This window comes from Coregonus lavaretus (assembly GCF_964263955.1).
Source record: "Coregonus lavaretus genome assembly, contig: HAP1_SCAFFOLD_6374, whole genome shotgun sequence".
NCBI classification, from domain to species: domain Eukaryota; kingdom Metazoa; phylum Chordata; class Actinopteri; order Salmoniformes; family Salmonidae; genus Coregonus; species Coregonus lavaretus.
The window spans coordinates 1,285-27,214 of record NW_028162271.1 but is presented as its reverse complement, the minus strand read 5'-3'; the positions used below and the strand labels follow the sequence as shown (position 1 = coordinate 27,214).

The 25,930-nt window shown below is 44.6% G+C and overlaps 1 pseudogene across 1 annotated transcript in view; it reads right to left on the bottom strand.

Annotated features, from left to right (window-relative positions):
* LOC311119400 (disintegrin and metalloproteinase domain-containing protein 33-like) overlaps positions 1–23,795 on the bottom strand; it is a 29,791-nt pseudogene extending 5,996 nt beyond the window's left edge. The window contains exons 1-14 of the transcript in view: positions 23,612–23,795; positions 15,878–15,943; positions 13,994–14,065; positions 13,341–13,507; positions 12,570–12,654; positions 11,377–11,519; positions 11,035–11,212; positions 9,786–9,875; positions 8,855–9,050; positions 7,315–7,423; positions 6,223–6,427; positions 5,551–5,628; positions 3,173–3,281; positions 2,769–2,913 (exon numbers count right to left, since the gene is read on the bottom strand). The product of the transcript in view is annotated as a disintegrin and metalloproteinase domain-containing protein 33-like (transcript). The remainder of the gene's footprint in view (positions 1–2,768; positions 2,914–3,172; positions 3,282–5,550; positions 5,629–6,222; positions 6,428–7,314; positions 7,424–8,854; positions 9,051–9,785; positions 9,876–11,034; positions 11,213–11,376; positions 11,520–12,569; positions 12,655–13,340; positions 13,508–13,993; positions 14,066–15,877; positions 15,944–23,611) is intronic.
* Positions 23,796–25,930: the final 2,135 nt, after the last annotated feature.

Genomic DNA, 25,930 nt, shown 5'->3' with positions numbered 1-25,930 from the left:
ATTGCAGTCAGAGGATGACGTGTGTGCAGTAGTAGTAAGTCACAGCTACAAACCCATCCAGCATCCTGGTGTTATCTCTCTAGCTACAAACCCATCCAGCATCCTGGTGTTATCTCTCTAGCTACAAACCCATCCAACATCCTGGTGTTATCTCTCTAGCTACAAACCCATCCAGCATCCTGGTGTTATCTCTCTAGCTACAAACCCATCCAGCATCCTGGTGTTATCTCTCTAGCTACAAACCCATCCAGCATCCGGGTGTTATCTCTCTAGCTACAAACCCATCCAACATCCTGGTGTTATCTCTCTAGCTACAAACCCATCCAGCATCCTGGTGTTATCTCTCTAGCTACAAACCCATCCAGCATCCTGGTGTTATCTCTCTAGCTACAAACCCATCCAGCATCCGGGTGTTATCTCTCTAGCTACAAACCCATCCAACATCCTGGTGTTATCTCTCTAGCTACAAACCCATCCAGCATCCGGGTGTTATCTCTCTAGCTACAAACTCATCCAGCATCCGGGTGTTATATCTCTAGCTACAAACCCATCCAGCATCCTGGTGTTATCTCTCTAGCTACAAACCCATCCAGCATCCGGGTGTTATCTCTCTAGCTACAAACCCATCCAACATCCTGGTGTTATCTCTCTAGCTACAAACCCATCCAGCATCCTGGTGTTATCTCTCTAGCTACAAACCCATCCAGCATCCGGGTGTTATCTCTCTAGCTACAAACCCATCCAGCATCCTGGTGTTATCTCTCTAGCTACAAACCCATCCAGCATCCGGGTGTTATCTCTCTAGCTACAAACCCATCCAGCATCCTGGTGTTATCTCTCTAGCTACAAACCCATCCAGCATCCGGGTGTTATCTCTCTAGCCACAAACCCATCCAACATCCTGATGTTATCTCTCTAGCTACAAACCCATCCAGCATCCGGGTGTTATCTCTCTAGCTACAAACCCATCCAGCATCCTGGTGTTATCTCTCTAGCTACAAACCCATCCAGCATCCGGGTGTTATCTCTCTAGCTACAAACCCATCCAGCATCCTGGTGTATCTCTCTAGCTACAAACCCATCCAGCATCCGGGTGTTATCTCTCTAGCTACAAACCCATCCAACATCCTGGTGTTATCTCTCTAGCTACAAACCCATCCAGCATCCGGGTGTTATCTCTCTAGCTACAAACTCATCCAGCATCCGGGTGTTATATCTCTAGCTACAAACCCATCCAGCATCCTGGTGTTATCTCTCTAGCTACAAACCCATCCAGCATCCGGGTGTTATCTCTCTAGCTACAAACCCATCCAGCATCCTGGTGTTATCTCTCTAGCTACAAACCCATCCAGCATCCTGGTGTTATCTCTCTAGCTACAAACCCATCCAGCATCCGGGTGTTATCTCTCTAGCTACAAACCCATCCAGCATCCTGGTGTTATCTCTCTAGCTACAAACCCATCCAGCATCTGGGTGTTATCTCTCTAGCTACAAACCCATCCAACATCCTGGTGTTATCTCTCTAGCTACAAACCCATCCAGCATCCGGGTGTTATCTCTCTAGCTACAAACTCATCCAGCATCCGGGTGTTATATCTCTAGCTACAAACCCATCCAGCATCCTGGTGTTATCTCTCTAGCTACAAACCCATCCAGCATCCGGGTTTTATCTCTCTAGCTACAAACCCATCCAGCATCCGGGTGTTATCTCTCTAGCTACAAACCCATCCAGCATCCTGGTGTTATCGCTCTAGCTACAAACCCATCCAGCATCCGGGTGTTATCTCTCTAGCTACAAACTCATCCAGCATCCGGGTGTTATATCTCTAGCTACAAACCCATCCAGCATCCTGGTGTTATCTCTCTAGCTACAAACCCATCCAGCATCCGGGTGTTATCTCTCTAGCTACAAACCCATCCAGCATCCTGGTGTTATCTCTCTAGCTACAAACCCATCCAGCATCCGGGTGTTATCTCTCTAGCTACAAACCCATCCAACATCCTTGTGTTATCTCTCTAGCTACAAACCCATCCAGCATCCTGGTGTTATCTCTCTAGCTACAAACCCATCCAGCATCCGGGTGTTATCTCTCTAGCTACAAACCCATACAGCATCCTGGTGTTATCTCTCTAGCTACAAACCCATCCAGCATCCGGGTGTTATCTCTCTAGCTACAAACCCATCCAGCATCCTGGTGTTATCTCTCTAGCTACAAACCCATCCAGCATCCGGGTGTTATCTCTCTAGCTACAAACCCATCCAGCATCCTGGTGTTATCTCTCTAGCTACAAACCCATACAGCATCCTGGTGTTATCTCTCTAGCTACATACCCATCCAGCATCCGGGTGTTATCTCTCTAGCTACAAACCCATCCAGCATCCTGGTGTTATCTCTCTAGCTACAAACCCATCCAGCATCCGGGTGTTATCTCTCTAGCTACAAACCCATCCAACATCCTGGTGTTATCTCTCTAGCTACAAACCCATCCAACATCCTGGTGTTATCTCTCTAGCTACAAACCCATCCAACATCCTGGTGTTATCTCTCTAGCTACAAACCCATCCATCATCCTGGTGTTATCGGTCTCTGAGTAATTAGATTATTCTAGAGTTCAATCCATTGTCGAAACAAAACCTCTTGTATAGAGTGCCATTTTCTTATACAAGCTTTGTGAAGCATCTATGTTGGCCTCATGAAGGGCTTATGAAAGGGTTTATGAAGTCTTCATTAAGCCTTATAGAGGCACGGCCAGCGACTGTTAGTTACCTGTTAGCCTTGTTGTTCTTGTCTCTCTGGGAGAGCCACTTGTGGTAGTAGGAGCTCTTGGTCTTATAGCAGTAGAAGGTGATGAGGATCCCAGGTAGGAGAACCAGGAAGACAAACAGAAGAGCTACCACCAAGCCCAGCTGACCTGGAGTACACATAGAGGGAAAATAACGTTACTCACTTCTATAGAAACCTTTCTAGAAGCATCTGATAAGTGACCAAATGACCTCTTAAAAATAGATTTAGAACTGGTGGAAGAATGCTTAAACTGGGCAATGAAACATCAAGGCTGTGCCAATGTTACATTCAGATGGTGTGTGAAGGTTGATAGGGGGGGAGTCGTGAAGGAAAGGAAGGAGCGTGTGTGTGTGTGTGTGTGTGTGTGTGTGTGAAGGTCAACTCACTGTGGTACTGGATAGGCCCACTGTCCACGCTGCCCCCCAGACCAAGCTTCTCACAGAAGGGAGGTGCCCACCCTCGGTTACAGTGGCAGTTACCATTGCTGTTGCACACCTGTGGATAACACACACACACACCACACGCACACACACACACACACACACACACACACACACACACACACACACACACACACACACACACACACACACACACGTGTTACCGTGATGACCTTACAGTACGTGTCTGGAGAAGTGGCAAGTGAATTCAGCATGCTACGTTTTTGTTTACTACAGGAGGTGTTTGAAACCGACAAGACTTTCTTTCTCTGTGAAGTCTCACTGAGATTCTGCTGTCTGGTGCTAAACACTTAAACTAACTGTATCGTTTTGAATGCTGAACTGAACAAACTGAATGACTTTGAATGTTAAACTGAATGACTTTGAATATTGAAATAACTGCACGATTTGAACGTTGAAACAAACTCTGACTTTGAATACTGAACCAAACTCTATGACATTGGGTGTTGAACGAACTTTGAATGAAAGTGTTATAGTTCTTTGTGCCGAGTTTGGCAATCAAAGACCTTGGCGTTGCAAATCCACTTGTTTGATACTCATATCAAAACCCTTTCTGAAGAATAACATTTTCCACTTGATTACTATCGCCAGACATTCTGCATCATACAGTATTTCCTGCTGCTAAATTATGTAGAAAAATACTTTCCATGCCTTAACTACACCAATACAATTATCATATCACTGATTAGAAACATGCTTGTTGACTCCTTCTGAATGCGTCATTAAAATACACGTTAGCCATCATGAAGGCCAGCCAAATATTTTTTGGGTCTCCAAGTGTTTTTACAAAAAAAGTTCCCTTTTTAGTCTCTCAATAATTCTGACAGCTCTTGTGACCCTCTGAAGTTGTTTTGTGAATATTTTTCATGCTTCTCAAACCCAAAGAAGAAACCAAGAGTCACGATGATAGATGCAGTGAAGCTGCAGAGCCAAGATGATAGATGCAGTGAAGCTGCAGAGCCAAGATGATACAGTAGATGCAGTGATGCAGTGAAGCTGCTTCTTCGTTTGTACGCTAGCAAAGCTACAGATGCTAGTCGCTTTTCTTTCTCCATTCGCGCTGCTCTCTTTAAGCCCGGGGATCAATAGGAACCCAAATGATAATGCAAATGAAAAAGTCACAAAAGAGAAGAGAGGGGGAAAACAATGTTTTAAATAATCCCTCCTCAGAACTATTTCCATTTGCTGGCCTTTCAGAGCGAGGGAGTAAGCAAAACAGGACAAATGAAGACTTTTTAAACAGGGCAGAGAGAGTGAGAGAAAGATAGAGAACGACTGACAGAACAAGAGAAGGAGATGATTAAAGAATGAGAGCGTGTTCTGTTTGTCTCTAGGGCTCAGGAAGCTGTTGGTTGAGGAGATTGAAAACATTATAGAATGCCAGCGCCTCGCTAATAGAAGCCCTCTCGCTTACTGAGAGTCAACAGTTTTCCGCTTCTAAGATGGCCGACCTGGAGGGCCCGTTTTAAGAACGAAACGTTGGGGTGTGAAATTAAGTCTGTTTATGTCTCTGGTGCCGAAAAGCGGCACGCCACTAAACAGCTGACAGTGATATATGGGAGTCATGACAATGAAAACAAAGTTAGGCCTAGATTCCTATAGGGACAGGTGGTTAAAATCGTACACAATGCAACACAATGTTTATTGTCTCATAAACAAAGATGTGATCTGCCATCTCTCCTTGTGGCTACACAGTACTTAACCAACAAATAGTTTATGGCTTCAGGTGTTGTGTTGCTACCATCCATTTCTCCTGTTTTACAAGAGCTATAGTGACAGCCGTCTGCCTTCGCCCCAAGGACGATGTGTAACAATAAGATTACAGGGATGGGGAAAAGTGTCTGTGTGTCTGTGTCTGTGTGTCTGTGTCTGTGTATGTGTCTGTGTGTCTGTGTCTGTGTGTATGTGTGTATGTGTGTATGTGTGTCTGTGTATGCGTCTGTGTCTGTGTGTCTGTGTATGTGTGTCTGTGTGTGTGTGTCTGTGTCTGTGTCTGTGTGTCTGTGTCTGTGTGTCTGTGTCTGTGTGTCTGTGTATGTGTCTGTGTGTCTGTGTCTGTGTCTGTGTGTTAGTGTGTATGTGTGTATGTGTGTCTGTGTCTGTGTGTCTGTGTCTGTGTCTGTGTGTATGTGTCTGTGTGTCTGTGTGTGTCTGTGTGTCTGTGTGTCTGTCTGTGTGTCTGTCTGTGTCTGTGTCTGTGTCTGTGTGTCTGTGTGTGTCTGTGTGTGTCTGTCTGTGTGTGTGTCTGTGTGTCTGTGTGTCTGTGTGTCTGTGTGTCTGTGTGTCTGTGGCCTAGTGCTTACCCCATGGCCATGGCAACGTGTGATGCAGCTCTCCAGCTCGGTGAAGGAGGCATTTTGGCACCGGCGGTCCCTGCAAACCTGCAGTAACACAAACAATGTTTAGATTTCACACACACACTGAGGAACACTGTTGTAGAAGGTGTGTGAGGCAGTGTGGGCGCAGGGTCGTGCCGCAGTGTTTTGGCTCGGTGTGGTAACTCAGTGGGTGCCTGCCTGTCTACAAATGTAATGTATGTACACATTTAAGATTATTACGGTATATAGTATGAATCACAATTGAGTAAAGCTTACAGGTTTTGGATGAGGTAGAGAAATTCATTACATCACTAGTAGACACCCAATCAATACAAATATAATAATACTAATATAATCAATACTAACATAATAATACAAGCTGAAATAATAACATAGAACAAGTTTACAGTACTGTCTATGATACATTTTACAGTACTGTCTATGATACATTTTACAGTACTGTCTATGATACATTTTACAGTACAGTCTATGATACATTTTACAGTACTGTCTATGATAAATATTACAGTACAGTCTATGATACATTTTACAGTACTGTCTATGATACATTTTACAGTACAGTCTATGATACATTTTACAGTACTGTCTATGGTACAGATAAAAGTAGATTTGTATTAGACTGCAACCACTACTAGCCTTCCCCTCTCCACACTTGGTTCCGGTCATGACGAGACCTGGGTCCGGGAGGTCCCCCTGTCCATCCTGGGTGGTGTAGACGTACGTCCCCCTGCACTTCACCTCCATGCCGTCCGTACGGATGGTGGTGTCTATGGACACTGCGTTGGTGCCCTTGGGCTTCTTGGCCGCGCTGTGGCACTGGATCTTCCCACATTTGGCATCGCTGGGGGGGCGGACACACAGTGCACATGAATGAATGACGGACACACACGAGAGACAGACAGATGGACGGCGGATGGAAGGACAGACAGACAGACAGACAACAAAGCATCCACGGGGAAACAAAGACAAGAAGAAGATTAACGGCTTGTGAAAGTAAACGACTCGTAGCTTATATCTAAAACGTCCTAATTGGTAGAGGGCCTAGCGTACCCCAAGATCTCCTTGACTGACGGCTGGCCAGCAAACATTGTAACGTCTCCATGTCGCTTATGGGATTCTCTCTAATTCAGTTGGGCTGTGGCGTATTATGCGGACACAAGGCTGACTTTGAATGCCTTCATCTGAGGCCTAATTTGCATAGCTAAAATGCTAATTTGGATCCATTAATTAGCTCTGGCGCGGCGACATGAAAACGGTCTCTGAGACACGCTGCTGCACTTTACAGTTCACAGAGGGCCGCGGCGCGGCGTGGCGTGGCTTGTGTGAGTTACTGTACATGGATAAACTATCAAGTTCAAGACGAGGACGGTGCTCGCCTTTTTAAAGGACTCGTGGGCAGCTAGGAAAACCACTGCATGTCAGACTGTGTAGTAGTGTGTTATGGTTAAGGACAGGAGTTGTTCATAAGTTATATAAGTTATATAGCAGATCATGGATGGCCCTGGATGGCTGAAGTGTGTGCAGGCTTTTGTTCCAGACCAACACTAACAGAACTGACTTCACTCCAGGACCCACAGAATTATGGTTTGGCCTCCCCTGGTCCATGCTATAGTGTCTCAACACTTTACAACTATGAACAGGCAATGTAGTTAGATAGTTAGATTAGATTGTAGTTGAATTGGAACTGCTATGCCGCGTTATGAAGGTTTATAACATGTTCCCACTTACCTTTTCTGGCACTTCATGTAGTTTCCCTGTCTGTCCTTCCCACAGTTTCCAAACGCGTTCCCTGCTGCGTTGACGTCTTGAAAGCAGGCGTTGTGCGCTGGCCGGGCACCTGAGACATAAAAATCCATAATGTAAATAATAGTTACTATAGCAACCACTCACTCATGAGAAAAGCCATTATGCCCCCATACAGGGATGCTTACATTCACTTTCAAGGAGCAACAGTTTAAGCTACTCACCATGATGTATATTCCTACACAAAAGACAAAAACATTTCTACTGAATGCACCTCTAAGAATGACAGACAGACATTAGGATTAAAAAAAATATATATATATATATATACATTTTCATTTTGTTACGGCCAAAAGAACATTCTGAAAGAAGAGACACAACGTTTTTAAAAACGCATCATCACACTGTTTATATTTTTACTGAAAGTGCTCTATATTAAAAAAACTTTACTGCTGACATGCACACTTTTTGGGGATCCTATTAACAATGGACTAATTAACGAATAAAATACTAAAATCAGTTTTAGGTAAATAATCCTTTTATAAAGCTTTGAACTGCGACGCCTGGCTAACGCTGTGTTACATGTTAAGTGTTACCCAACTTTGTATGCTAATGCAGTTTAAAGGTGTGGATCGTCATGGTGATCTGTGTTCCGCATGTGAACAGGAAAGGCGATACATCACTACCCATGCAGATGGAGAGAGGGAAAAGGTCGACATCCTTATCATCAATTATGCTAATGCTGTTTAAAGGTGGCCATTGTAATGACTAGCTGGAGTTTCTAAATGCTGAAGCGGGTTTGACGGTGGAGATGTGACTGGCTTACTGAGATAGTGAGGTAACTATCGTACGTGACAAAAGCTCTCCAGATACTCTCTAGGTCTGTGTGTACGGGAACAGAGGATGGGTGTGTGTGCATGGTAATGCGGTGTGTGTGTGTGTGTGTGTGTGTGTGTGTGTGTGTGTGTGTGTGCGTGTGCGCGTGGTAATGCAGTGTGTGTGTGTGTGTGTGTGTGTGTGTGTGTGTGTGTGTGTGTGTGTGCGCGTGTGCGCGTGGTAATGCAGTGTGTGTGTGTGTGTGTGTGTGTGTGTGTGTGTGTGCGCGTGGTAATGCAGTGTGTGTGTGTGCGCGTGGTAATGCAGTGTGTGTGTGTGTGTGTGTGTGCACGTGGTAATGCAGTGTGTGTGTGTTAATGAGATAATACTGATGTTTCTGATTGGATGTTTCCACTGTCCAAGTTCAGAGACATCCGTAGCTCCCCCGTGTAGCTCAGTTAGTACAGCAAGGCAGAGCACGGTGCTCGCAACGCCAGGATAGTGGGTTTGATTCCCGGGAACTCCTATTAGTGAAAACATACTCAGGCATGACTGTAAGTCGCCTTGGATGAAAGGCGTCTGCTAAATGACATATTATTATTATTAGTGCTTTGCTGTGTGTGCAGCATACGAGGTCCTTCTGTATTCTGGTATTTTTAATACACCAGTATGTCCATCCAGTATGTCCATCCAGTATGTCCATCCCTACCGTAGCCCCACAGCTGCAGACACTGTTGTTCGTGGGTCAGGCACATGCCGTTGTAGCAGTAGGCGTGACCGTACTGGCAGGAGGAACCATCCAGCAGGTAAACGTTGGACGGGCAGTAGGGAGAGCCGCCAGTGCAGTACTCAGGCAGGTCGCACGCCCCCGCAGGACCACGACACATGGTACCTGCCTGCTTCAGCTGGGGGGGGGGGGGACAGGAGGGCAAAACCAAGGAGAGAAAGAGGGGGGGGATTCAGTATGATGTACTTGTTTTTAAAGACCATTCAGTACATGATTAACTACAGAGGGGGTTGGTTAAATAAATAATTCAATCACACAAATAAATAGAGAGATGGGTTATGATCATCCTGGGGAGATAAGAAGCTTATTTCTACTTTTAAAAGACTCACAGAAGAAGTTGTTATCCTCATTTACGTGAAACAAAACCAGGAAAGTTGAAACGTGAGACGGTACATAATTATTAATCTGAGAGGAGAAGTAGAGGTTATTGATCAGATAGGAGAAGTAGAGGTTATTGATCAGACAGGAGAAGTAGAGGTTATTGATTAGACAGGAGAAGTAGAGGTTATTGATCAGAGAGGATATTGATCAGACAGGAGAAGTAGAGGTTATTGATCAGAGAGGATATTGATCAGACAGGAGAAGTAGAGGTTATTGATCAGACAGGAGAAGTAGAGGTTATTGATCAGACAGGAGAAGTAGAGGTTATTGATCAGACAGGAGATGTAGAGGTTATTGATCCGACAGCAGAAGTAAAGTTTTTTGATCAGAGAGGAGAAGTAGAGGCTATTTTAAGTGCTGTAAGTGAGATGACATCCGGCCACATCTGTGTGTGTGTGTGTGAGAGTGTGTGTGTGTGTGAGAGTGTGTGTGTGTGTGTGTGTGTGTGAGAGTGTGTGTGTGTGTGTCATACCTTACAGCCCTCGCAGCAGACCCCGTGGGCACACTGAGCCTCCTCCTTCAAGGTGCAGTTGTTGGCATTGCAGCAGTCATTAGTGCACTCCTGTAGAGAAAACACACACACACAGTTACCACGTTTAGCCAAATCAATGTGGCACGACCCTGTGCCCACACACACATACATGCACTCGGCTCACATCCCAACTCCTCTGCTCTTTGACTCTGTCTCCGCTTCTCCAACAGCAGTTGTGGTGTGTGGTGACAGCACTGATCGACATGTCAAAGTGTTGAGATGGTGGAAAAAGACACCCCACCGCACAGAACGCTGTCATACAGAGGTGAAAATGACATCTCTTCCCCGTTGCCATGGCGTTCTCGCCGCCGTCGAGCCACAGATATTCTAAACTCGACGTGGGAGTTGAAGGATGAGAAACGGCAATTATACTGCAGGGAGAGAATGGATCAGGGAGAGAGAGACTACGCGGAGGAAAAGAAACACTACATCAACCTCCCAGACAGGCCCCTGTGGTGTATAGAGTAAATCAAGTGTGTTTCCGTTATAATACGGTTAGGTGACTTCCAGTACTAGACAGTTTTCATAGCGTACTTTGCATAGCAAAATAAAAAAGTTCCTTGTAAGAGCTGAGAAATATGAAGTTGGGGACATGATTGACAAGGCTGGAAATAAAACTGTGTTTTTCCAAGCATATGTCTGTCTGTGTGTGTGGTAACGTGTGGTAATGTGTGGTAACGTGTGGTAACGTGCGGTAACGTGTGGTAACGTGTGGTAACGCGTGGTAACGCGTGGTAACGTGTGGTAATGTCAATTCTTCTTAAGCGACAAGATACTAAAAGACACTATGAAGTGAGCATTCTGTTGCTGTGTCAAAACTGGTGACTTCTTGCCAGAAGCCTGTGGTATCTGCCGCCGCCGCTGCCGACTAACTATCAGTTGTGCTTCGAAAAGGGAGTCAAAACAGCCTCCACATCATCAGCATTTCTGTCAGCTAGCAATTAGCTTCTCCCCGTTTTTTAATATGTGCTTCCTCACAAATTGAGCCAAAGAGGATTTACTTAACTGTAATTCCATAAAACTAAAAACAACAATTCCCAAAGCAAAGTCCCCAGAAAACTTTTAACACCTCTAAACATTTTTTGGAAGATTGGCAAATAGAATATCAAACATAAGCAATGATATGCTAAGTGCTAGGCTTATCTGAGGTGACGGATGCTAACGACTAAGAGCGCCAGGCTTTTCTCACCTCTGGCTCTCCGCAGTCGCACTCTTCTCCGTCCTCCACAAAGCCGTTGCCACACCTCTTGCCCCCGACCAGGTCCTTCATGTCGGGCATGTTGAAGAGGCACATCCCCCCTCCCTTCTGGAAGTAGTTGTCCAGGTCCCGCTTGCTGCAGCGGCTGAACACCCGGGGAAATGGATGCCTATTGGGGGCAAGAAAGTAACCATTACAAAAAAATCCACAATGCAGAATACCATTGTGAACAGTTACAATAACCATCATGTTCAGTTTCAGAGAGTTCTGTAAAGTGGCGGCCATCTTGGATCTCTGGTAGCCATATTGGAAGTAAAACTCGCTAATTCTTACCCGGTGGCAGCAGCCATCACGCAGCCCCCCTGCTCCGCAGTCGCCTCCACACAGCAGCCCTCCTGGTCGTGGCTCATCCCAAAATTGTGTCCGATCTCGTGGGCCATGGTGGCGGCAGCTCCGATGGGTAAATCCGAATGGTCCTGAGGGACCACATAGCAAAAAGGACTCATTTGTATGGGTTTAGCATAACCACAAACACCCTCAATTTAACATCTTTAAAAGCTTCCACTGTTCAGACTATCTTCAATTCACTGAAACGGCCGACACAGTCAACCTATTCTACCTGGTCTACTGTCTAATGTGACTTGGTTGGTGATAAACTGTCGTACATCTATTCAGAGTCCAACTGAACGGTAGAGAATACTAATCGCTAATTTAGTGGTTGGTCTGTGTCAAAGAACTATGGTGATCTAATCCATTGAGGTCACTCCGTACATCAAAGGGCTACCGCTCCTAACACCCCAACAAACCAAGATGTCTCATCTCCTGTGCTGTTTCTCCAGTTAGTGCTATCCGGGATCCTTGGGACGTCCCTTCCCTAAACTCTAATCCTTAACCCCTACCCTTACCCTAACCCCTACCGTTACCCTAACCTTAACCATAACCCTTCACCTAACCTTAACACCTACTCTAACCTTAACCATAACCCTAACCTGAACCCTTACCTTAACCGTTTTAAATGTAAACTTAAATGGGATGGCGTCAGAGTTGGACATCCCAAGGATTTAGATCTCTTGACAGTGCTGTTGTGTCCAGCCCCCCAAGGTGGGTAGTGTAGTGGATATATATACCTGCTGGCATATTAGGATTACACTAGCCTCCATTACCTCAGAGAACTGAACCAGTAGAGCCTATTACAACCTAATCAAGTGTGGAAGAGTTATTGATTTCTCTGGCCCACTGACCGCATCTGGTGCACATCAACACACAGAAACACACGTATGGAAACACACACAAACACACACACACACACACTATATATAATGTGAAGAGTCACACAGATACACACACACGCGCGTGCACACACACACACACACACACACACACACACACACACACACACACACACACACACACACGCGTGCACACACACACACACACACACACACACACACACACACACACACACACACACACACACACACACACACACACACACATTTCTGCTGCACCCTTGCCACCCCACTTACCACATTGATGCCTCCAGAGTTCTCCAGGCTACACATCCCCTCCAAAGGGGCCATCCCTATGGTGGTCCCCTTAAATATCACTCCCCTGTCAGCGGGGAAACAAAAAAAATCACTTAACCTTCATTTCTTCACTCCAGTATGGACGTGCTCAGGCAGGGAGGGATCTGGGACGGATGCACATTGATTACAGATAGAGAACAGTGTTGTACTGCAGGTATGATAAGCCTTGTCTGAGACCTTTCTCAGATGCGCCTCAGGGGGCTATGCAATGACGTCTCTCGGAGCTTGTTGTCACTTAAGATTCCCGAAACAAATCAAAAAGCTGTTCCTAAAAATCAGAACCACTAGCCAGGTACTATCTGGAAACTAATTACCTCCAGTGAAGAGGCCTCCAATTTACTGTTTACGGATGACTGTGTGTTTGGCAGTCGAGCTGTGCTATGTTGTGTGTGTGTGAGAGAGTGTGTGAGTGTGTGTGTGAGTGTGTTTCTGTGTGCGTGCATGTGTTTGTGTGTTTGGCAGTCAAGCTGTGCTGTGTTGTGGCTGCTGACTCACTGAGGTGTGATGTTCCAATCTTTTAGTTAATAGAACTGCTGTTTAGCTAATCATTTATCAATCTAGCCACTAACGAAGGCTGGAATTATTTTGGGGCTGTTTTGGGGGGCGACGGAAGGGGAGGGATTGCTGTGGCGTTAAGAGCATAGCGGAGCTGTGTGTGTGTGTGTGTGTGTGTGTGTGTGTGTGTGTGTAGGTAGGTAGGTCTTTACTAACGTCAGTAGCTGTGCGTTGTCGTGCTTCTTGCGAGACTTGAGCTTCTGTCTCCACTGTAGGAAGGACCAGAGCGTGGTGTTGGGCTCCTCTGTAATGATGCACTCGTCTCTCTCCTTCCATATCTCCAGGCCAATCAGAGGCACCCGGATATTCAGAGTTCTGTAGAACTGAACCACAACATAACACAACCGCCTGGCAACTGGCATCACTAACAGCAACAGGCAACACTCACGGCAACAAGGCAACACTCATGGCAACAAGGCAACACTCACGGCAACAAGGCAACACTCACGGCAACAGGCAACACTCACGGCAACGGGGTCACACAGAGGGTTGGGACATATGTTTTTGTTTTTCATTGTGACCAGGCATTTATGAATAGATAAGTTCACATTATTCAAATCTGTCATTTTCAATCACTTTGATCATTCTGATGACACAACCAGGGCAGAATTATAAAGGACTAGAAAGAAAATTAATCTTAGAATATCAGAAAACTGTATAGAAGTTAATGATATGTCAGTAGGTGATTTATAAAACCAGATACTCTCCCGGCCCTGACACACTCTCCATTTTGTTGACAATTAAATTGAGCTCTCTTTATTCCCCCTGAGGATTGCATCTAAGACACACACATCCCCGCGCTGGCTTACCTTATCAACATAATTGGCAATCTCCATTATCCTCAGCTTGGTTTTCTGGTAGTCCTTATTTTGTCGTTTATACTGGATTACAAGGGAGATGGAATAGAATTCAGTGGCAGATATCAAATCAATAGTGACAAATGTTCAACCAAACAAAATACTTTTTTTTTTTTTTAATGGCCGTCCTCAATAGAACAAGAGAGATCCAGAAAACAACCTGCCCCACTTCACCATCTCTGCCCCACTTCACCATCTCTGCCCCACTTCACCATCTCTGCCCCACTTCATCATCTCTGCCCCACTTCATCATCTCTGCCCCACTTCACCATCTCTGCCCCACTTCACCATCTCTGCCCCACTTCACCATCTCTGCCCCACTTCACCATCTCTGCCCCACTTCACCATCTCTGCCCCACTTCACCATCTCTGCCCCACTTCACCATCTCTGCCCCACTTCATCATCATAATAGGTACCAATTAGGAACGGGAGTGGACCAAATACTGTATTCTGATTGGTCACCACCATGCACTGTTACCACGGCGTCATAGTCATATTGCACCTAACGGGTAGCCAACTGGAACGTAGAATAGACCGTTATGAAAGACATAACTTTTCATTCCTGGCCGGCTGGAGCCCATTGTCTATTTAGGACTGGTAATGAGTTCTCTGTCTCCCACCATTAGACCCAACTAGAAAACGTTCATCATTAACATGACGAATCCTTTCCTCTGGTCCCTTCTATGATGCTCTTTATCAGTGAGGAAAAGGTGCTTCAGCCCATCCGCCAGCACCATAATTATACACTATTACACAAAGTAGGCAGAGTTGGGGGTAAGTGAGACCATTATGTTAGAGTTGAGGATGAGTGAGGTCCATTATGTTAGAGTTGAGGATGAGTGAGGTCCATTATGTTAGAGTTGAGGATGAGTGAGGTCCATTATGTTAGAGTTGAGGATGAGTGAGGTCCATTATGTTAGAGTTGAGGATGAGTGAGGTCCATTATGTTAGAGTTGAGGATGAGTGAGGTCCATTATGTTAGAGTTGAGGATGAGTGAGGTCCATTATGTTAGAGTTGAGGATGAGTGAGGTCCATTATGTTAGAGTTGAGGATGAGTGAGACCATTATGTTAGAGTTGAGGATGAGTGAGACCATTATGTTAGAGTTGAGGATGAGTGAGGTCCATTATGTTAGAGTTGAGGATGAGTGAGACCATTATGTTAGAGTTGAGGATGAGTGAGGTCCATTATGTTAGAGTTGAGGATGAGTGAGACCATTATGTTAGAGTTGAGGATGAGTGAGGTCCATTATGTTAGAGTTGAGGATGAGTGAGACCATTATGTTAGAGTTGAGGATGAGTGAGGTCCATTATGTTAGAGTTGAGGATGAGTGAGACCATTATGTTAGAGTTGAGGATGAGTGAGACCATTATGTTAGAGTTGAGGATGAGTGAGGTCCATTATGTTAGAGTTGAGGATGAGTGAGGTCCATTATGTTAGAGTTGAGGATGAGTGAGGTCCATTATGTTAGAGTTGAGGATGAGTGAGGTCCATTATGTTAGATGAGATAATTATTGTTCCCAATGTTCCCAATGTCCATCTGATACCTCAATGGTTCAATGGGTTGGTTGACGTCACTGGACAGATGTGACACACACACACTTGACTTCGTACACACACACACAGACACACACAGACACACATACATTCATACATACATACATATACACACACACACACAGACACACACAGACACACACTGAACCTTGTGCACATACATACATTCATCCATACATACATATATACACACACACACACACACACACACACTCGACCTGCTCTGATCAAAGGAACAATAAAGATTAACTTCACTTGTTATTGGCTAGCTAGCTTACCAGTGTGCTGTCAGCCACGATGTACAGCTCCATGTACTTGGTGGTACCCCAGGCATTTCGTCTCACCTGTTTCCAGATAGAGAGAGAAGGGAGGGAGGAGGGATACAGTGAGGGGTTGTTTGGTCCATTTGGGATAATGGACACACACAATTGGATGGTCACAGCAATTCAGGACCGAATCGTGTCCCCTCCTGTTGCAATGATCACCCACCACTCATCCTAGCGTTGTCGAAAAAAGGGCTTGTTTTTAACCATGGCAACAGACAGCTTTTCACAGTCATAAAAAAGAAATGACACAAAGGAACAAAAACATGCTTCCTGTCGGTGGCTGAGGTCTGAGACACACCACAATCTCAGTATCTTTCTATCAGTAATTTTCCGCTTTGCTAATACTTGATTGCAGCTATTAGGCAGAGGCTCTGTGGTAATTAAAATACATTGATTTATGCACGCAGGCATGGCTGTGTTGCCCGAGCCAGACAGAAGGCCAATATTGTGGCCCAGCAGGGTTCCGGGGCAGTGGGCAGGTGGCATGTATAGCGCTGTGGCCTTCCCGGACTGCTTCAGACATAGGGGGGATGGAGAGAGAGGGGTGAAGGAGAGAGAGTGAAAGACAGAGAAGGGTGAGGGGGAGAGAGAAAGAGAAGGGGTGAGGGGGAGAGAGAGAGACTGTAGCACTAACTCCAAAAAGTTTTGGGACTGTAAAGTCCATGGAGAATAAGAGCACTTCCTCCCAGCTACCCACTTCACTGAGGCTAGGAAACACTATCACCACCGATAAATCTACAATAATCGAGAATTTCAACAAGCATTTTGCTACGGCTGGCCATGCTTTCCACCTGGCTACCCCTACCCCGGCCACCAGCTCTGCACACTCCGCTGCAACTTGCCCATGCCCCCCCCCCCCCGCTTCTCCTTCACACAAATTCAGACAGCTGATGTTCTGAAAGAGCTGCAAAATCTGGACCCCTACAAATCATCTGGGCTAGACAATCTGGACCCTTTCTTTCTAAAAATAGCAGCCGAAATTGTCGCAACCCCTATTACTAGCCTGTTCAACCTCTCTTTCGTATCGTCTGAGATCCCCAGAGATTGGAAAGCTGCCGTGGTCATCCCCCTCTTCAAAGGGGGTGACACTCTAGATCCAAACAGTTACAGACCTATATCCATCCTGCCCTGCCTTTCGAAAGTTTTTGAAAGCCAAGTTAACAAACAGATCACCGACCATTACGAATCCCACCGTACCTTCTCCGCTATGCAATCCGGTTTCCGAGCTGGTCATGGGTGCACCTCAGTCACGCTCAAGGTCCTAAACGATATTATAACCGCGATCGATAATAGACAGTACTGTGCAGCCGTCTTCATCGACCTGGCCAAGGCTTTCGACTCTGTCAACCACCGCATTCTTATTGGCAGACTAAATAGCCTTGGTTTCTCAAATGACTGCCTCGCCTGGTTCACCAACTACTTCTCAGATAGAGTTCAATGTGTCAAATCGGAGGGCCTGTTGTCTGGACCTATGGCAGTCTCTATGGGGGTGCCACAGGGTTCAATTCTTGGGCCGACTCTTTTCTCTGTGTATATCAATGATGTCGCTCTTGCTGCTGGTGACTCTCAGATCCACCTCTACGCAGACGACACCATTTTGTATACATCTGGCCCTTCATTGGACACTGTGATAACAAACCTCCAAACTAGCTTAATTGCCATACAACACTCCTTCAGTAGCCTCCAACTGCTCTTAAACACTAGTAAAACTAAATGCATGCTCTTCAATCGAACTCTGCTGGCACCCGCCCACCCGACTAGAATCACTACTCTCGACGGGTCTGACCTAGAGTATGTGGACAACTACAAATACCTAGGTGTCTGGTTAGACTGTAAACTCTCCTTCCAGACTCACATTAAGAATCTCCAATCCAAAGTTAAATCTAGACTCTGCTTCCTATTTCGCAACAAAGCCTCCTTCACTCATGCTGCCAAACATGCCCTCATAAAACTGACTATCCTACCGATCCTTGACTTCGGCGATATCATTTACAAAATAGCCTCCAACACTCTACTCAGCAGATTGGATGTAGTCTATCACAGTGCCATCCTTTTTGTCACCAAAGCCCCATATACTACCCACCACTGTGACCTGTACAGTCTTGTTGGCTGGTCCTCACTACATATTCGTCGCCAAACCCACTGGCTCCAGGCCATCTATAAATCACTGCTAGGCAAATCCCCGCCTTATCTTAGCTCATTGGTCACCATAGCAACACCCACCCGTAGTATGCGCTCCAGCAGGTATATCTCACTGGTCATCCCCAAAGCCAACACCTCCTTTGGCCGCCATTCCTTCCAGTTCTCTGCTGCCAATGACTGGAACGAATTGCAAAAAATCTCTGAAGCTGGAGACTCTTATCTCCCTCACTAACTTTAACATCAGTTGTCAGAGCACCTTACCGATCACTGCACCTGTACACAGCCCATCTGAAATTAGCCCACCCAGCTAGAGTGGGTATGAGAGAGAGAGAGAGAGAGAGAGAGAGAGAGAGAGAGAGAGAGAGAGAGAGAGAGAGAGAGAGAGAGAGAGAGAGAGAGAGAGAGAGAGAGAGAGAGAGAGAGAGAGAGAGAGAGAGAGAGAGAGAGAGAGAGAGAGAGAGAGAGAGAGAGAGAGAGAGAGAGAGAGAGAGGAGAGAGAGAGAGAGAGAGAGAGAGAGAGAGAGAGAGAGAGAGAGAGAGAGAGAGAGAGAGAGAGAGAGAGAGAGAGAGAGAGAGAGAGAGAGAGACTACGGAAAAAGAAATCAGCTCAATGTAATTGAAGAATCCATAGACTCTAACCACTTCTGGGAAAATTGGAAAACACTAAACAAACAACAACACGAAGAGCTATCTATCCAAAACAGAGATGTATGGGTAAACCACTCCTCCAATCTTTTTGGCCCTATAACAGAGAACAAACAGCAAAAAATATACATGATCAAATGCAAATCTTAGAATCAACTATTAAAGACTACCAGAACCCACTGGATTCTCCAATTACATTGAATGAACTACAGGACAAAATACAAACCCTCAATGAAATGATAAAATATACAGACCACAAATTTCAATTAGCTATACATAAACTCTTTAACATCATCCTTAGCTCTGGCATCTTCCCCAATATTTGGAACCAAGGACTGATCACCCCAATCCACAAAAGTGGAGACAAATTTGACCCCAATAACTACCGTGGGATATGCGTCAACAGCAACCTTGGGAAAATCCTCTGCATTATCATTAACAGCAGACTAGTTCATTTCCTCAGTGAAAACAATGTACTGAGCAAATGTCAAATTGGCTTTTTACCAAATTACCGTACGACAGACCACGTATTCACCCTGCACACCCCTAATTGACAAACAAACAAAACAAAACAAAGGCAAAGTCTTCTCATGCTTTGTTGATTTCAAAAAAGCCTTTGACTCAATTTGGCATGAGGGTCTGCTATACAAATTGATGGAAAGTGGGGTTGGAGGAAAAACATACGACATTATAAAATCCATGTACACAAACAACAAGTGTGCGGTTAAAATTGGCATAAAACACACACATTTCTTTCCTCAGGGCCGTGGGTTGAGACAGGGATGCAGTTTAAGCCCCACCCTCTTCAACATATATATCAACGAATTGGTGAGGGCACTAGAACAGTCTGCAGCACCCGGCCTCACCCTACTAGAATCTGAAGTCAAATGTCTACTGTTTGCTGATGATCTGGTTCTTCTGTCACCAACCAAGGAGGGCCTACAGCAACACCTAGATCTTCTGCACAGATTCTGTCAGACCTGGGCCCTGACAGTATATCTCAGTAAGACAAAAATAATGGTGTTCCAAAAAAGGTCCAGTTTCCAGGACCACAAATACAAATTCCATCTAGACACCTTTGCCCTAGAGCACACAAAAAACTATACATACCTCTGCCTATACATCAAATCAAATCAAATCAAATTTGATTGGCCACATGTGCCGAATACAACAGGTGCAGACATTACAGTGAAATGCTTACTTACAGCCCTTAACCAACAGTGCATTTCTTTTTAACAAAAAAAGTAAAAATAAAACAACAACAAAAAAAGTGTTGAGAAAAAAAAGAGCAGAAGTAAAATAAAATAACAGTAGGGAGGCTATATATACAGGGGGGTACCGGTGCAGAGTCAATGTGCGGGGGCACCGGCTAGTTGAGGTAGTTGAGGTAATATGTACATGTGGGTAGAGTTAAAGTGACTATGCATAAATAATTAACAGAGTAGCAGCAGCGTAAAAGGATGGGGTGCCACAGGTAACTTCCACAGAGCTGTGAACGATCTGAGAGACAAGGCAAGAAGGGGCCTTCTATGCCATCAAAAGGAACATGAAATTTGACATACCAATTAGGATCTGGCTAAAATACTTGAATCAGTTATAGAACCCATTGCCCTTTATGGTTGTGAGGTCTGGGGTCTGCTCACCAACCAAGAATTCACAAAATGGAACAAACACCAAATTGAGACTCTGCATGCAGAATTCTGCAAAAACATCCTCCGTGTACAACGTAAAACACCAAATAATGCATGCAGAGCAAAATTAGGCCAATACCCGCTAATTATCAAATCCAGAAAAGAGCCGTTAAATTCTATAACCACTTAAAAAGGAAGCGATTCCCAAACCTTCCATAACAAAGCCATCATCTACAGAGAGATGAACTTGGAGAAGAGTTCCCTAAGTAAGCTGGTCCTGGGGCTCTGTTCACAAACACAAACAGACCCCACAGAGCCCCAGGACAACAACAATAACAACAACAACCACAACACAATTAGACCCAACGAAATCATGAGAAAACTAAAAGAGAATTACTTGACACATTGGAAAGAACAAACAAAAAAACTGAGCAAACTAGAATGCTATTTGGCCCTAAACAGAGAGTACACAGTGGCAGAATACCTGACCACTGTGACTGACCCAAACTTAAGGAAAGCTTTGACTATGTACAGACTCAGTGAGCATAGCCTTGCTATTGAGAAAGGCCGCCGTAGGCAGACCTGGCTCTCAAGAGAAGACAGGCTATGTGCACACTGCCCACAAAATGAGGTGGAAACTGAGCTGCACTTCCTAACCTCCTGCCAAATGTATGACCATATTAGAGACACATATTTCCCTCAGATTACAGCGATCCACAAAGAATTCGAAAACAAACCCAATTTTGATAAACTCCCTTATCTACTGGGTGAAAAACCACAGTGTGCCATCACAGCTGCAAGATTTGTGACCTGTTGCCACAAGAAAAGGGCAACCAGTGAAGAACAAACACCACTGTAAATATATTTATGTTTATTTATTTTCCCATTTGTACTTTAACTATTTGCACATTGTTACAACACTGTATATAGACATAATATGACATTTGAAATGTCTTTATTCTTTTGGAACTTCTGAGTGTAATGTTTACTGTTAATTTGTATTGTTTATTTCACTTTTGTTTACTATCTACTTCACTTGCTTTGGCAATGTTAACACACGTTTCCCATGCCAATAAAGCCCTTAAATTGAAATTGAATTGAGAGAGAGAAAAGAGCATGAGGTCCACTTCTAGACAGAGGAGGCCAGAATGACTTCCCACCACAGGGACGTTATCAGCATTCACGGCTGCGCTGGAGCAAATTAGACCCTGTGTTTAGCCATTCTCCTTCCTCCATGGAAGGACACTACAGTAAGACAGACCCACACTGGGGGGAAAAAAAACGCAATGGCAACAGACCCAAACCACCAACCCCATAATTCCCTCTGGCTTTCAGCTGGCCTCGGAGTGATTGTATGTGTGCCTCTAAAACGTCTCTGAGAGAAATCCAATAATGTGTTTGTGCTTGTATGACAAGAGAGATGTTCATTTCCTCTGCAGGACAAACTTTACTTTGTGTGTGTGTGTGTGTGTGTGTGTGTGTGTGTGTGTGTGTGTGTGTGTGTGTGTGTGTGTGTGTGTGTGTGTGTGTGTGTGTGTGTGTGTGTGTGTGTGTGTGTGTTTGTACATGTGTGTGTGTAGTCAATTGCCATGTAATCATCCCTGCCAACAGATACTGATGATTACTATGTCCATTACATCAGAATGTTAATCACACAAAGAAGAAGCTTTCTCCTCAAGGAATAATAACAGAAAAGACTATTTAACAGCAGAGACGTCTCCTCCTGTCGGAATAGAACCTGGGTGATGTTATTTGATTCTACTGTATGTTTGGTTTGTTGGAATAGAAACCGGGTGATGTTATTTGATTCTACTGTATGTTTGGTTTGTTGGAATAGAACCTGGGTGATGTCATTTGATTCTACTGTATGTTTGGTTTGTTGGAATAGAACCTGGGTGATGTCATTTGATTCTACTGTATGTTTGGTTTGTTGGAATAGAACCTGGGTGATGTTATTTGATTCTACTGTATGTTTGGTTTGTTGGAATAGAAACCGGGTGATGTTATTTGATTCTACTGTATGTTTGGTTTGTCGGAATAGAACCTGGGTGATGTTATTTGAATCTACTGTATGTTTGGTTTGTTGGAATAGAAACCGGGTGATGTTATTTGATTCTACTGTATGTTTGGTTTGTCTGAATAGAACCTGGGTGATGTTATTTGAATCTACTGTATGTTTGGTTTGTCGGAATAGAAACTGGGTGATGTTATTTGATTCTACTGTATGTTTGGTTTGTTGGAATAGAACCTGGGTGATGTTATTTGAATCTACTGTATGTTTGGTTTGTTGGAATAGAACCTGGGTGATGTCATTTGATTCTACTGTATGTTTGGTTTGTTGGAATAGAAACTGGGTGATGTTATTTGATTCTACTGTATGTTTGGTTTGTTGGAATAGAACCTGGGTGATGCTATTTGATTCTACTGTATGTTTGGTTTGTTGGAATAGAAACCGGGTGATGTTATTTGATTCTACTGTATGTTTGGTTTGTTGGAATAGAACCTGGGTGATGTTATTTGATTCTACTGTATGTTTGATTTGTGAGCAGAAGTCTGTGTTTGGGCTGTACACCGTGGTGTAGTCTGACATCTGCCATGCAAACATAAACATTTGTAACTTTTGTTTCGTCTGGTACATCTGTAAAAACTTGTCACTCTTGTTTGGTCTGTTGATAGAGAACATATCACCCAGTCTATACAAATGAATATACTTTGGTGGGCTTGTTGTGTCTGTTAGTGTGTTGATGTGTCTGTTAGTGTGTTGATGTGTCTGTTAGTGTGTTGATGTGTCTGTTGGTGTGTTGATGTGTCTGTTAGTGTGTTGATGTGTCTGTTAGTGTGTTGATGTGTTGATGTGTCTGTTAGTGTGTGTGTCTGTTAGTGTGTTGATGTGTCTGTTAGTGTGTTGATGTGTCTGTTAGTGTGTGTGTCTGTTAGTGTGTTGATGTGTCTTGTAGTGTGTTGATGTGTCTGTTAGTGTGTGTGTCTGTTAGTGTGTTGATGTGTCTGTTAGTGTGTGTGTCTGTTAGTGTGTTGATGTGTCTGTTAGTGTGTTGATGTGTCTGTTAGTGTGTTGTTGTGTCTGTTAGTGTGTTGTTGTGTCTGTTAGTGTGTTGATGTGTCTGTTAGTGTGTGTGTCTGTTAGTGTGTTGATGTTTCTGTTAGTGTGTTGATGTGTCTGTTAGTGTGTTGATGTGTCTGTTAGTGTGTTGATGTGTCTGTTAGTGTGTGTGTCTGTTAGTGTGTTGTTGTGTCTTAGCCCCCTCACCCTTTGATGCAAAGGTTTAAGCAGACCGGAGAGGAGGTTGGGGTGTCCAGTCTGATGCCCGTGGCCGCAGGTCCCGCCTCTGATTGGCAGATCCTCTGCGTTGACCAGTGAGTGATGGAGAAAGTCCAGCCCTCTGATTGGCTCAAGGTAGTAGGTGTCATTTGAGTTCAAGGCAATCAGGCCCCTGTTTCAGCAAGGAGGGAATAAAGAGGCATGATTGGACGAACACTAGAAATTACAGAATTTAAAGAACTAAAACAGCAACAAAGATGTTATGCAGTTAAGCAACAATTATTTGTACATAAGATAATACATATGATAATATTACATGACATGTCTGCATGTGAAATGTCATCATTCATGCTGCTAATGTCACAGTACAACTGCCCTGGGGTAGTTCCAGTTTTGACCAGCAGGGGGTGATAAAGGACCCTGAGGCCCTAAGGGCAGTGGTCTTTGAGCTATAAACAACAGAGTGGTAATATATGGATGTTTTAGCCTGTGGTCTCATACAGGGGAGCCTGGAGGGAACTTGTCCAAGAGGATAGAGGACTGTAAAATGCCATTTAGAGGCAAAGAGAGTCACTCTCCTTCAAAGACAAAGGAGATGATTGTGGACTACAGGAAAAAAATAAGAGGACTGAGCACGCCCCCATTCTCATCGACGGGGCTGCAGTGGAACAGGTTGAGAGCTTCAAGTTCCTTGGTGTCCACATCATCAACAAACTATCATGGTCTAAACACACCAAGACAGTTGTGAAGAGGGCACGACAAAGCCTATTCCCCCTCAGGAGACTGAAAAGATTTGGCATGGGTCCTCAGATCCTCAAAAAGTTATACAGCTGCACCATCGAGAGCATCCTGACTGGTTGCATCACCGCCTGGTATGGCAACTGCTCGGCCTCCGACCGCAAGGCACTACAGAGGGTAGTGCGCACGGCCCAGTACATCACTGGGGCCAAGCTTCCTGCCATCCAGAACCTCTATTCCAGGCGGTGTCAGAGGAAGGCCCTAAAAATTGTCAAAGACTCCAGCCACCCTAGTCATAGACTGTTCTCTCTGCTACCGCACGGCAAGCGGTACCAGAGCGCCAAGTCTAGGTCCAAAAGCCTTCTCAACAGCTTATACCCCCAAGCCATAAGACTCCTGGACAACTAATCATGGCTACCCAGACTATTTGCACTGCCCCCCCACCCCCACCCCCTCTTTTTACGCTGCTGCTACTCTGTTAATTATTTATGCATAGTCACTTTAACTCTACCCACGTGTACATATTACTTCAACTACCTCAACTAGCCAGTGCCCCCGCACATTGACTCTGTACCGGTACCCCACTGTATATAGCCTCCCTACTTTTTTATTAAACAATAAATGCATTGTTGGTTAAGGGTTGTAAGTAAGCCTTTCACAGTAATGTCTACACCTGTTGTATTCAGCGCATGTGGCAAATAACATTTGATTTGATTTGATCTGACAAGAGGCCATGTGTGTGTGTGTGTGTGTGTGTGTGTGGACGTGTTTAACTATTATTGTGGGGACCAGAAGTCCCCACAAGAATAGTAAACGAACAGCGGTGATCGAAGCCACCACTTTTTCCGCAGTCGTTAAGCAATGAAGTGGCTATGATGACTGAGTGCATTCTGAATCTGACTGTAGGCCCAAATACAGAGCGCGCTGCCAGGTTGTTTGTATATCATGGAATGTGTAATTTTAGGCAAAAAATCTTAACTCAAATATAATAATATTTAATACATCTAAAAAATGTCTCGAGGGCCGGATTGAAATGCCCGCGGGCAGTACTTTGCCCCCCCTGTTCTAGATAGCACCTTTTTTTCTAAGAGTGTAAGGTGAAAAATTGCTTCCCTGTAAAATCCATGTTATCAACAGAGCATGAAAGCATGAAACAAAGGGCTGTTGTCACGCTCGTCATACATAGAGGAGGAGGACCAAGGCGCAGCGTTGAATGTGAACATAATATTTATTTGAATGATCACCCGATCTTTACAACAAAACAACGACGTGACAGTCGATGGTCAATACACAACCAAACACGAACAAAAACCCACAACACCCACAGGAAAACATACAGATTAAATATGGCTCCCAATCAGAGATAACGAGCCGACAGCTGACACTCGTTACCTCCGATTGGGAGTCATTGACCAAACATAGAAATGAACCCAACAGAAATACAAACATAGAAATACACCCAAATAATGAACACACCCTGGCTCAATATACAGAGTCCCGGAGCCAGAGCGTGACAGCTGTATTGAGTTGAGCACCTTTGTTTGGAGACAAGTTAAGACATCTGTGGTC